Source organism: Triturus cristatus, chromosome 5_1 (assembly GCF_964204655.1).
Source record: "Triturus cristatus chromosome 5_1, aTriCri1.1, whole genome shotgun sequence".
In the NCBI taxonomy this organism is placed as follows: Eukaryota; Metazoa; Chordata; class Amphibia; order Caudata; family Salamandridae; genus Triturus; species Triturus cristatus.
This window is the reverse complement of record NC_140587.1, coordinates 669,629,449-669,643,477: the sequence shown is the minus strand read 5'-3', so window position 1 is coordinate 669,643,477 and position 14,029 is coordinate 669,629,449. Positions and strand designations below refer to the sequence as shown.

The 14,029-nt window shown below is 43.3% G+C and overlaps 1 protein-coding gene across 2 annotated transcripts in view; it reads left to right on the top strand.

The window, feature by feature from the left end:
- The first annotated feature begins 737 nt into the window (after positions 1-737).
- The window catches only part of LOC146831354 (aquaporin-4-like), a 175,231-nt gene continuing 161,939 nt past the window's right edge, over positions 738-14,029 (top strand). For both annotated transcript variants that reach the window (XM_085604140.1, XM_085604139.1), the window contains exon 1: positions 738-1,049. The gene's annotated coding sequence lies outside the window, so the exon portion shown is untranslated. The remainder of the gene's footprint in view (positions 1,050-14,029) is intronic.

Sequence of the window (14,029 nt, the reverse complement as noted above, 5' to 3'; positions counted from 1 at the left end):
GAGGCAAGCTATTCGCGAAGGTTCTGCAGCACTGACTGGCAAAGAAGGTATCTCTGTGCAGGACAGTGATCAACTCCATCACCCGTACTGTGTACAAATAATACGAGAAACATTCTCCTTCGAATGACGAAGAATGCCTGACTGAGCTATCAGCTAGTAACGACTAGCACGTCACAGTATACCTCTTTCCGGTCCCTAGTGACCAGGTTCTCTTGAGCGGCAGAGGCTGATGGCAGTGTCTTCCGATATTGCAAATGTACAATATCCGAGGCAGCCCTGCCATTGGATCCCAGCAGGCCCTTCCCAAGGGAGAGCCAATAATTATACATTGCAAGCAACCGCCTGAGCTCCCTCAACAACAACCCAGGAGCATTCGAACATACCGTCCTAGCAGTAAGAATATGCTTATGGGAATCGAAAGAAGGAAACGCGACACATTAGGTCACTCTATACTGCACACTGTTTGAGCCCTTAAAATAAAACAATCTTTAAACATCCCGAGCGCAGTTTGGAAGAAACAACACTTAACGGTACATATTCTGGAAAGAAGTAGAACACACCGCAATGTAGCAGAAATCTTAGTGACATGCACCAGTCCCGACGTCCAGGGAGAGTTAAACCACCTGCTGCAGTCACTGTGAGGCAGTTCATTAGCGGCTAGAGGCGTGACGTCGAGTGCGCGTGCGTACGTGTCTGAAGTTACACCCAACAGGTCATCTTGGCGATGGGAGTTTGCTCAAGGAATAACCTGGTCACGTTGTGCAGCCCGGTTTTCTGTGCACACACTTAATTAACCGGCTGGTAGTCAGTGGAGCCGATTATTTGCACAGGGGAATATAGTGAATTACTCACATTCTACTTTTAGATGATAAATGCAACTTCTGCTTTCTGAGAAAACCGCTGTAGTTGCCAGGCATTGCACGTTACCTGGTGGAGTCTCCACTCAAGCCGTCGTCTGCTGTGGGCTGGTTGAGGATTGGGGCTGTGGAGTGAGATGCACGATGCAACCTTATTTATAATTTGCGAAAACATAGCGAACAGGAAAAAAGGTAAGCTGATTGCGCGTTTGCTTTCGTTTCACTCCGTCATCTGAAACGCCGACTGCTATTCTAGACTGGCTTGTTTGCTCTGTAGTTGAAATCTGTACGGCAACTCTTCGTTTTTATTTCCACTTCTACCTTCTGTGAACTTGTTATTCATAACTGGTACTATGCGCTCTGTTTATTTCTAGATGTGAGCAGGCCGCTGAAAGCTCGAGCCTGATGCCAAACTGTGGCTCAGCTAGAGTCCTCTTGGGTCCCCGAGCCCAAGGCGAGCCGAGCTTTCATGTGGCTCCTGTCTGCCACCTCGGCCTTCGCAACCCTCATGCGCCAAGAATGATCACATAGGAGGACTGCACCTTCAAATATGCGAGTTTAGGATGTGCGTCGTACGAAAGCTTCTTGTGTTTATTTTAATAGATTATAATGTTGTCATCTAAGAATTAGACCACATATTTTAGCGTACACGTGACTAGTGACTTTCCTCTTCGTTCGTTCGGCATTGTTGTTAGGGCAGTAATGTTTCAAAAGTATCCCTATTAGAAATGCCTCCCAATGAGTGTTACAATGTTAAAGACATACATTTGAATTTTGCAGATACTTTATGGTACTTAACACAGCTGTCGCAGTGCATTAAACAAAGTAAGGGGATTGTGATCAGAGGCGCAACTAAAGTCAAATTTCGTGAAGCGAATGAAAATTTAGGGGGAGGGGGGATTAATTTTTCCAGCAACAGGCAGAGTGGAGAGCAGGGGCTCTAAGAAGGGGTGTAAAAACAACAAAGCCTCATTAACAAGTAAATCGTCTTTTAAAGACCTGTGAAGTACTCGGGTGCGGCTGCGATAAGGCGGACCCCAGACCGGGAAGCTGTCTGTTAATTTGTTGGCTCGACCTCCTTTCTTTATTTTGTGATGAATATCGTGTTGTGCATCATTAATAAACTCCGTGAACGCGCGACCCAAGCTCTTAACATCATTTAGCAAAATTAGAGATTTAATGTAAAATACTCATTCGCAACAAACAAAATCTCAGCTATTCTTACTATAAAATCGTTTTAACACCGACGAGTTATTTCGATTTGTTTCATAGTAGACGTGTTGACGTATGGAATAACACATTGAGACATTTAGCTGCGCTAGCATGCGCAGCCCTTTTTATAATCATGATGATAATAAAGTGTAGCTAGGAGCAGTAAAATGGATTGGTCATTTTGGAATTCTACTGCTTTAAAAAAAACACAGTAGATTGGCAAAGTTTGCATAAGAAGGGGTCTGTGCCAGGTGCTTTCTGTGATTAATAGCGGCATCTGTAGAGTACAATTGCCAGCACGCAGTTAAAAAAAATCCCTGGTAAATTTTAAACAGCTTCTCTAAATCACATGATGTGGCAATTACATATAAGCACGCATATATAACGAGTTTGGAGAAGGGATAGAAGGCCCATCCAGTTTTCCCATGTATTTATTTGGTTGTAAATAGAATTCGTTACCTCTATTTGGAGCTACATAATGCTCGCAATAAAGGGGTTTGCCATCACTGAGTTGCATCCTATTTTATCAGAACCAACGGGAGGATAGGCAGGAATGGTTTTGCCTGGATCCAAATCTGTGACAGACAAGTTACATACTGATAACAGCCAAAATTGCATTGCTACCCCCTCATGATGCCTGACCAGGGCTGGCACTGATTGGTAGCCATCTGGAGTCCGGTTCTGGCAGCTGTTATGGTGCAGGGTCCAGAATCGTGGCTGAACTCGGGTAACTGGACTGACTGTATTGCGGACTGGTGCCGGGTGCAGATCTAGGGTCCCAGGCTGCTTCACCAGAGAACATTCAGTGTGTGCTTTGCCCTTCTGAGTAGAAGCCTTCAGGGTCTGTGGAAACTTGCAAATGCTCTCCATTGTGGATGACATTCATGCATCACTTCACAGAAAATGAACAATTCTTATTTTTTATGACAGGTCTTCAGTGAGCTGTAGCAGTTAACAAACTCATAACATTTGTTCAACCTAAAAAACACAATAAGAAGTAGGGAGAGAGTGGATTTCGAGTTAGACCTTCAGCCACTGTCTTCCACTATTTTGCATGATTACCATTACTCATGCGCTGTGCCTCAAGGCCATTGCATTTTGTGGGTGGTTACATTGTCACATTTTTATTCCAATTAAATTGCGGTGATGGTGCTAAAGTAGTCATGTTCTAAGACTGTAGATGCACCATGAGATTGTGGCACAGAGTATGTTTTCTGATGTATTTACTGACTGCCAGGACAACACTTTAATTGATTATTTATGGATTTTATTTGTTTGTGAATAGCATGTTGTTTGGATTCCTTAGCGTTTTATGAAAACCCAGAACCATTCACTAATCACCCAGGCATGTTATTCGGTTTTACTTTGCTGTCATGATAATATGTTGTTATATTTATGGCTTTTTTCCCCAGAAAGTAAAGACATGCATGCACTTCGACTTTCTTAAGGATGCAATAAAATATTGTCCATAAGAAATTGGGTTATAGTGCAGGATGTGAGGTCTGTACAAGTAATAGGTCCACAATGTGCCCTTACTGGGAACCAAGCACCCAAAATGATCACTTGAGTCTCTCAGGGTAGTAAAGCAGAGGAGTCCAATGCCTACCCAGGGAAGGTGGTAATAGCTAGTAATCACAGTATCCCCCCCCCCCCCCACCTATACCAGATAGACATCACAATATTGGGGATATCACTATAAATAAAACAAACCCATTGGTTTTTATCAAGGGTAATCAAAACCACAGATATTAGCAAGCCTACTGACTTTGTCAAAGGTTCACCACATTAAAAGTCTCATAGTCCTTATATTGAAACCACCATAATTTCACTGCAATCCATAACCATGCATAAATGCAATCAGTGATAGTCAATAAAGCATTTCACATTGATCAAAAAATCACTGTCAGTATTATACCATCAATAAAGTAATTGAAAAGAACATAAAGTGTGGCTATGTCTTTATTATACATCTTTATATCACATAAAATCCAGTCATAGAGAGAACCCCTATAGAGCCATGCACTCCCATCTGTAGAACAAAAGCCCCAACCTTGAGAATCTTCAAAATAATGAAGAAAACATTTTGGGGTCATACATTTCTGTCCCCCACAAAAATAGGGTCACTCTCAGTGTGATAGAGGTGGGGGCTGCTGTGCTTCCTGCAGCCCCAAAGTACAGTGAAAACACGTTGATGGTGCCCCTGCCATTCTGGGACTGTCACAGGAAGGTAAAATGGAGGCAAAATAACACCTGCAGTGCATTATGGGGCGCTCGCTCCAGGAACAGTGAATAGTAAATGATAATCTTCGGCTGCATCCTATTGCCACTGTGTGGCTTCTTTTCCCTTTTTGTAAGTTTTTAATCGGGTGCTGGTCCCACCCAGGCAGCCCAACTTGCCATTGCGTTGGGGGTAGCCCCTTCTTGGCTGTGTCTGTCGGTTCCCCACCCAGCCAGTGTCCATTTTTTCAGCATGGGAGCTGGCAACTGTCTTCTCCCCTGCCCACTCTATGTGGGCAGGGTGGTTCTTGCATGGTGGCCACTTCGCTCCCCTCAGACACGGGCATGGTAAGCAGGAGTGAGGCTACTGCTGTCAGGGCCCAGAGATGGGGTACCGGGCCCCTCTTTCTTCTTCGTCAGGGGCGGGGCGTGCAACTCTGCTCCTCCTCTATTTTCTTAGTAGGGGCCTAGGGCGAGGGTCCTGGGTCCCCTATTGCATAATGTGTCCTGGGAGTTTGAATCTCTGGGGCTCATAAATAATTAATATAGCTTGCATTGACACTCGGGCACTGGCCAACAGCTGTTTATTTTTTATTTTTTTTAACTTGCAGCAGATCTTCACGCGCTCCTTTTCTCGGTTGAAGAGGTCAAAGTTCAAATCCTTAAAATTAGTATAACTAGGATATTGAAAGGACAATTTCAAAGTTTGTGGGCTCAGTTTTCTTCTGGTGACAAGCCGTAGCCATGAGGAGCAGGTTTAGCAGGCCTCAGAACATCAAAAGCAGCAAACTTTGAATGGAGCTAGTTCCATCGGCTCCCTGTGCCAGCTTTTATCCTGATCTTTGTCTCTGGTGATCCTCTCCTCCTTCTGGGGTGCTGAAGTCCAGATCTCCCCCCCAACTGGTCTTTAGGTTTGTAAGGGTACCAGCTCCCCTTGCCCTTCAGAGATACACAGGTCCTGGGGTCAACTCTAAGCAGAGTCCTTAGTCCATTAGGGCATCAGGGAGCTTATCCTTCCAGTTGTCCATGGCCGCTGCCACCGTTGCAATCTCCAAAATCCAACAAAAACTCTTCCTTATTCAAGAGTTTTTGAATGGGGGTGGAAAGTTCTAGAAGCCAGGCAACACCTCGTAAATCCTAGGGTGACACATCAGCTCTCCATCCCTGTCCCAATCATGCTGCACAGCATTCTGGGCCAATTCAAGGTGGTGCCGTCAAGACGTGACTGCTCACATCTCCTCTGTAGGCTTCAGCTCCGCCTCTAGCTAGCATCACTGTCAGGGACTTTCCCACCAAAACTTCAGAGAGGAGCCCCCTCCTGTGTTGGCACCCGAGGTCTGGGCTTCCTGCTTTGTTTATTGGGCCTGGGCTGTCTCAGCTCTGGTAGATTGTGAGAGCTAATTAACACCCCTTCCACCTCAGGAGCTCAGTGTAGCACTGGTAATTGCTTCCTTTGTTTGTAGAGGCATTTGCAACTTCTGCTGGGGAGCAATGTAATTAACTTGGCTCAGCATAGTGACAAAAGGCCTGGGTTCTGATCCTGAGCTAAGTCGGAGAAATAAAACTTTTCTGGTCGACTTCTACGGTGTACATACATCTGCTTGCAACTTGAATAATTCATCTTGGTGCACGCTTTTCACCCCAGTTTGATATCTTTCTGGACTTTATAGGCCAAAGGAAAGCAAAACTGCACTCTAAGACAGACTCCCCTCACCCCCATGTGTATAATAAATTGTCACTGCAGACAAAACAGTAAACCATATTGGCTTTACCGATGAATGCCCATTAATATCATCATTTTTTTTTATTTTGGATACTACAGAAACAATAAAACAATTTATAAAACAATCCAATTAAGTTGGCTGGAATATCATGTAAAGAATTAAAAAGAGGGCATAAAAAACTTAAAAACTTTACTTGCGCTAAAACGCATGTAAAGTGCGTTTGTGCAGTTAGCCTCAGAGCATGTTGAAACATCTTGCTCAGTTCAGAAGATGTATGTGTAGAACTAGAGATAAACAGCAACCAATAAGAAAGGTATCCATCTCATGCAGTATCTAAACAATCACCTCCCTCAGCTAAACATAAGTCTATGAAATATCACTAAGGTATTTAAATACCATTACAAATAAACATTATTCGTACTGATTAAAACCAAAACAAGATCAAGACACAGTGGCAAAATCTCTCTTCTGAGCCTGCGGATGTCCGTTTCGAATAAGCGAAGCTGCATTGAGAGATTTAGCAAAAGAAGTAACAACCACTTCACTTGTGTCAAAACGCAAAACTCGAAATGCAGTTACGTATTGCCTAAAGCCCAGGAGATTACAAACTGGTTTTAACCATTTCCCACGTTGGCGAGTATAGGCTCTACAAAAGAATAGTGATGCATTGTTTCAGCTGCTACATCTCTTTCTTACCACATTTTACACAGAAACCCTGTAAGGGTGACACGCTGTACCTGAATTTGAGAAACAGCTGCTTGGCTAAACGACCAGGGATCATGTCAAACGGTTTGTGTGCAGGAGTAATTTTAGGATCTAAAATGGTGTCAGTCAAGCTGCCCAACCTAACTCTCTTTAATCCCTCCTCCTATAAGTGTGCCTTAAATTGCTCTTCAATTAATGTACATGAGACTAGACTTGCTTCATCAGGAGATTACCAGAGGGAATGCAAGGCTTTTTTTTAAATTAAAGCATGGCTTTAATATAGGCTGGCCAGGGCCTCTTTGTAGGAAGCTGGCTCTGTATATACTATACCAAAATGAGGTGTAGTGTGCACAGAGTCCAGTGGAACCCTAAAGATAGGCAGTGGTAAAAGTAGATAGCATCTTACTCTCTATTTGTGGTAATGTGGGCATGCAGTAAGGCTTTATCAGAGGGTAGTATTAAGCATTTGTTGTACACACTCAATCAGCAAATGATGTCACACACTCGAAGACTGAACTCAGACCAATTTTGTTTGTATAAAAATATTATTATGTTATTTTATTTCTAGAACGAAGCCAAGCCTGGGGACCAGTGGGCCACTGGGACCGGTGGGCCACTCTAACTCGGGCCGTAGGCGACGGGTGCAGCATGGTGCCAGGCGTTGTTTTTCTTTTTCCTCAGCAGGCTCGGAGTCTTTCTTTGGTGTTTCTTCTGTTCGCAGGAGATCCTGCCTTTGTTGAAGGCTGTGAGTCCTCCCAGGGGTTTTGGAGGTCGCTGGCTGCAGGATAACATGATTTTTGGCGCAGGTTCCATGAAAACTGCAGACGTGCCGGTAGGGCTGGGGCCAAGTCAGTTGTTCTCTGCAGTCTCCTCTGCTGGGCGTCTTCTTTCATCCTTTTTCTTCTTAGGTTGTAGGAATCTGCCTTCTTGGCACAGGGCTGCCCCCTAAATACTGTATTTAGGGGGTGTTTTAGGAGTCTTGGGGTCAGTAGCCAATGGGCCACTGACCTTAGGGTGACTACACCCTTGGTGTGCTCACCCCACGTGAGGGAGTGAGCACAATCCCTAATCCCGATTGTGGAGTGCCTGCCATCTGCAAGATGGCGGCCCCTGAAGAGTGGGCCTCACCGCGCCTTCCCCACCTGAGGGGTGGGGTTGGCAGAGGTGGGCACACCTTCTGGGCTGGCTAATTTTTCCCGCCTGTCTTCCCGTCGAAAAGGAGAGTAGACAGAAGCGGGCCTGCTCCTGATAGCAGGAGATCCTGGGGGTCGCATTACAAAGGCTGCAAGGCCTTTGAAGCTCCCCTACCACAGATGGATTTTCCTGGCCTGGGGGGAGGTGTGAATACCTCCACCCAGGAAAGGCTTTGTTTCTGGGCTCGGGGAGTGAAGGCTCCCACCCCAGGGGTCCAGAGACATCTCTTGTGGTGGCAGGCCGGTATGTACCAATCAGGGAACCCACCAGAGGTTTGTCGTTTTTCAGGGGGCATCTCTAAGAAGCCCTCTGAGTGCATTATTCATTAAATCCCACACTGGCTTCAGTGTGGGTTTAATGTGCTGAGAAGTTTGATACCAAACTTCTCAGTTTTCAGTGTGGCCATTATGGTGCTGTGGAAGTTGTAATGAAAACCTCCCAGCACCATATACTCTAAATGGCAGCACTGCACTTACAATGTCTAAGAATGGACTTAGACACTGTAGGGGCATAGGGCTCATGCACTTGTACCCTCACCACGGGTATAGTGCACCCAGCTAGAGGGGTGGCTGAACTATGCCAGGGCAGTGGGTTGTAGGCATGGCACACAGGGACGTGTGCCATGTCAACTCTGCCTTTGAAGGCTGTGTGTTTTGGTGCAGAACAAAGTGAAGAGTGTGAGTGTAAAGGTAGAGGGCCTCTAAGGGTGGCACAATAAGTGCTGCAGCCCTTAGAGGCCTTCCCTGGTCACACTGCCCTGGGTAGTTTGGGTACCATTTACCAGGGGTTGACCTGTGGCCAGGGTGACAATTGAGTTTGTTACAGCTTTGGGGAAATAACACAGGCCCTGGGAACCTGATTGGCAGGGACCCAAGGGACATCCAGTCAAAGTGCATCAGTAGTTCTGGCAGAAAGTGTATGGGGGGGTAACCGCAACAGAAACCCAGCTTCTCATAATCTTCACATGACCATTGGTCTTTAGACCTTCCCCTCAGGATAGCCTATACCCCTCCAACTCCTCTGTAGACCAAAGCCTGTGCCAGTATAATAGTGGGCTCAACACCAGAGTGTGATTGATTGGGTAGATTCCTAAATCTAGAATTTGAGGCGTGCTCTGCGGGAGATTAAGTAGAGTCCTTATGAGCTTATTTCAGGTTTGTCAACCTTCCCTTATCCCGAGTCTTTTACTTTAACATTATAAATCTCTACTGTCAGTTAACTAACCTTTATTTCCACATCTAACTCAGGCATAGGTAGATGTATGCAGTCTTATTTAAACCAACAAAAGATTATCTTGAACCCCCATATGTCTCAACACTTCCCAAAATTTTGCCATGGCACTCAAATTGAAAGCTGGTTTAAGTTAGACAAAACCACAAACAGATGACCCTTATCCATATCTACAGTTTTCCAATATATAATCCAAAATCTAAATATTTGGTCAACTTTGGTAGTCTTTTGTCGGACACCTGCCTGCATTTCTGATCAAGTGAGCATGTCTACGGTTCTCATGTGCCCACTCTGACAAATTCTCCAATACTAGGTGACAGAATGGTTTCTGTGAACCGTCTTTCAAACTGATGGGTCTGTCATTATGAGAATCATCCCAACAACCCTTCTTAAAATACAGGGACAGTCTCGGCATCCGACCACGATCTGGATGGGACCACCTTCCAGAATGGAACGAATACCAAATGAAAATGTGTGCCCCAAACTAGAGGTTCCGCAGCATCAGGAGTCTTACCTGGGACTATCTCCTTCAATACCATAAGGATATCTTTAAGTGAGAGATCCACCGGATTAACTATTGTGTTGGCCGGTGAAGGCCCTGAAGTTAAGGCTTTCCCCTGGGAAACACTCTTATCAGCATACAGGCTCTTTAAGTGATGTACACACCCCTCCGGTTGCAGATTGTAGTTGACACGGAATTTAGCTTCTTGCCTTCCATGAACAACTATACCCCAGAATGATTTATTATCTCCTGCCTGGGCTGCTTCCACCAAATCATTCCATGCCTCATTTCCCAAGTTAGTTTTAGCCCTAGTCAGGGCATCTTTATAGTTTTTTCTGGCCAAGAAACATTCTACTCGATTTACAGGTTTAATCAGTCTAATTAGATCTGTCTTGGCAAGTCTGCATTGGTTGTTGTACCAGGGATGTTGAAGGGTGAATTTGTTTCGATTACTGAATCCCTTTGTTAAAAATCCCCGTATTCTGTGAAGCACCCCATCATTTAGCTTGAGTTTTTGTATTGGGTCTAAGCTATTGGCCGAAGTGGATTTCATATCTTCTAGTGTGTCTGCAACCATGTTGTAAATTTTTGCAACAAGTACAGATTGCTAGAAACAAATGCCCATTTTAGAGACGGCTTCTTATTTGTAAAGCACAGATCACATGGGAGCTTTGAATTGACATGCAAGGCAAGTTGGCCCACATGCTTTCTTAAAGTTATCTGAAGTGCATTGTTGTCGCTGACACGGCAATCGATCACCACCATATAGTTTTCTGAAGACGAATGCATGGAAACAAATTGGATGTCATGTATAAGAAACCATGCATGGAAAAAAAACTAAATTAATGAAAGCCAATTTAATGAATAACAATGGACAGATCGCTATCTGATGAAGAATCCACAGAAACTAACTAGATGTAATCCAGAAGAAACCATACATGTAAAAACACTGAGTACCAGATCGATACATAAAAGACCACAAATATACCCGCACTAAATAATGAAAGTGGACAGAAGGCAAGGTAGACTTATGATTGCACTCACTTTGAGGGAGACATTGGAAAATGACTGTTCTTAGGAGACAGCAACATGATCTAGTCAGAGGACACATTGAACATCCCTCTTCCTGATTCAAGATGTTATCTAGTCTTGGGGGGCATAAATGACTTTGGGCAAAGCTAGTGTATCTATATTTCGAGTGATGTTTGCTTTTGACATTTGCTATACATTTTGTGCCTTTTACCAGGTGAGCTAGAGTCATGCTTCATGCTCAGAGTCATTTCAGAGTGAAGCTTATATGCATTTTGCAGTTTATGGTGTGGCTGCTGAATGTGTTCTTTAATACTACTTATGTTGTATGAGAAGTGACTGTGTGGTTGTATGTCACCCATATTCTTGTTTTCTTGATGGGGATGACTGTGCATGGATAAGTCACCCATTCTATGCTTGTGTGAGCACTAGATGCCCTTGTGTAGGGTTGATTGTGTGCTGGGTGTGGGACGCCAGTTCTTTGCTGTGATACACTAGATGCCCTCATGTAGGGATGATTGTGGGGGTGGGGGTCACCCATTCTTTGCTTTTGTACACTATGCTTTAGTGTGGTACTATCTTGACGGTGTGTGGGTCGTGTTCTTATCTTGATTTGTGTTTATGGTCTGTGTTGTGATCTGCCGCGCCACTTTGTGTTTGTTTCCCTATGGGCTGCCTTTCGTGCAAGTCTGGCCAACTGATGTGGTCTGTGGCTTGTGGGGTTTGGTGTGAGATGGGGGCATGGTAAAGTGCAGTGTTGTCTACTGTGGTATTGAAGGGGAGGAGATTTGTCCCTTTCATCATTTAGTGCGGGTATATTTGTGGTCTTTTATGTATCTATCTGGTACTCAGTGTTTTTACATGCATGGTTTCTTATGGATTACTTCTAATTTGTTTCCGTGCATTCTTCATCAGATAGTGACATATCCATTGGTTTTTACATGTATGATTTCTTATGTATTACATCTAATTTTGTTTTGAGTGCATTCTTCATCATATAGCAATATATACACCTGGTATTCTCTAAATTGGATTTATTTTATTTAGTGTTTTTTCATGCATAGTTTCTTATGTATTACATCTGGTTTGTTTCCATGCATTCTTCTTCAGAAAACGATATGTCCATTTGTTATTCGCTATATTGTCATTCTTTTAATTATTACATATAATTTGTTTCATGATGCAGTCACATTTTGTTCTTTTCCCTGTAAAAAAGGGAGTTGTTATACCTGTTAGCCAGGGTGAGTATGGTGTGGTATGTTGGTGCGTGGTCATGCAGTGTCAGTTGGAGTATGGGTTGAGCAGCAGGGAGACTGCTCTTGGTGGGGCTCTTAATTGTAACTACTTAATAAACTATCTTACTTAACCTACAACTGGAGAAATGGACTTTACTTGATTACAAAATTAACTCACCTGCAGAGCGACCTCTCCCCTATGATGTAGTTGAAAAATAGAAACTCATGAACCCTGATCTATATACAGGCTCTATGCTGCAGGTTTCTTGAAATAAACAAATGTTGACGAAGTCAATAACAACCCCACACTCAGGATCTGCTCATTTAGATTTTAAACCAGCAATCTTCCAAGAGAGAATATTCAATTTGTCTGTAGAAAGTGGAAGAGCAGAAGATAAAGTGGAAGGGGATGAAGCCAGTCAGTTCCCTGTTTGTCTTGAGCCCCCAAGTTGAACAGACCTCTCACTTTTTTTGCTGAGCAAACACCAGGTTTAGTCTGGGGCACATGGTACTTTACACACATTTTTGTTTGCTTAGGACAAGGCAAACAAACCTCCAGTGCAGTAAACCTATCTGCCAAATCATGAGATGGAAGCATAATTTCAACATAATTGTACTCTCCTGGTGTTGCGCAGTGTCTTGCCCCAACAATTTCCTGGCGCATGACTGGCAGACATCTACAAACATTGCGAAGCCAGTAAATCACTATGTTTAGCAGAGACATGTGATCTTCTGTAACCCCTTGCAGCAACTCGGGCATGTTATGCATATAGATGATGATGCCCGTTCCAGATTTTCACTCCCAACGTTGTATTGGCACTAAACTGTTAAAAGGAACACAGGAGCAACGGGCTCATGGTTTTCCTAAGGAGAGTATCAATTTTGACAAGAAATAGTAATCTTGTAGGGGAGACACTAAGAAGCTGGCTCTTAGATGGGCTTGATTTGTAAAGGTTTAGTCGTAACACAGCTACTACTGATTATAAGCTGCTTACAAGGCTAAGGTTGAATACCTTTTTCTATTTTTCCTGATTGCTTAGTAAAAATGTTTGCTTGTGGCTTCCCATTCCCCTGTGTGCCAAATGAAGCGAAGGGATGCAGGAGAGGGTTTAGGCTTTAACATTGATTCAACCTCTTCGATCAGAGTATCTATCTCAGTCAAAGTGTGTCTGTTGTTTGTTTTGGGTGGTCATTTACTTTGAGGAAGCCCTCCTAGATATCCCGAACACCTTTCTTTTCCTTGTACTAGTACAACAAAATACAGTCAGTGATAGACCATAGGCTTCGGCAATAGAGCTTGCAATAACACAGTGTGTTTTTTTATATGAATCTTTGAGAAGATAAGAATAGGAGAATAAAGAGAAAGGAACACTTTAAAGGACTCCCTGTGATTACTGTGTTGGTTACTGCCTTTGTGACAATATAGACTAATTCTGTGAGCCTCGGCATATGTGCATATTATGTGTTAACTCTACGGGGATGTTTCTCCTTAGAGTGTTATCTCCTTGAGGGTGGATGGAGATTTATTGCTTGGAGAGCACCACATTGTACTGCAGAGATATCTATATGACTTTCCATCTGAATTGTTGTATAAATGTGCATTTGCAACTAGGCATTGCAACCTTTGTGCTTTTTGTGGAACGACCCTTATTCGTAAGTCCCTTTGCGAATACCAAAAAGTAGTAAAGTGAGACTTTTGGTCTAAGTTAGACTTTTATCTAACTTAATCTTTGTAACTCGAGCCCTGTGTCTTGAGACGAAAAGAAACAAGGTCTTTTCTGCATTTATGTTAAATCTCCTGTGGGAAATTGTATTTGCATATGGTGGAGAAATAGCTAACAAAGAAAACCTCTAATCTGACCTATATTTCTTTAAATGTGACCATGATGGGCTCAAATTTGCAACAAACCCAACATCAATATTGAACAGACCAATCAATCACAAAAATAATTTTGTTGAATATTTTATTAAACTTCTAAGGTGTTTTCTTTAGATACAAAAACGTTTTTTTTTGTTATTTTTTCTTTATACACTTAATTTAAAAAATGCATTGTTTATTGTCTGTGCATACATTTGATCAAGAATTGTATATAATACAGTGTACATCCTTTAGATAGATGAACA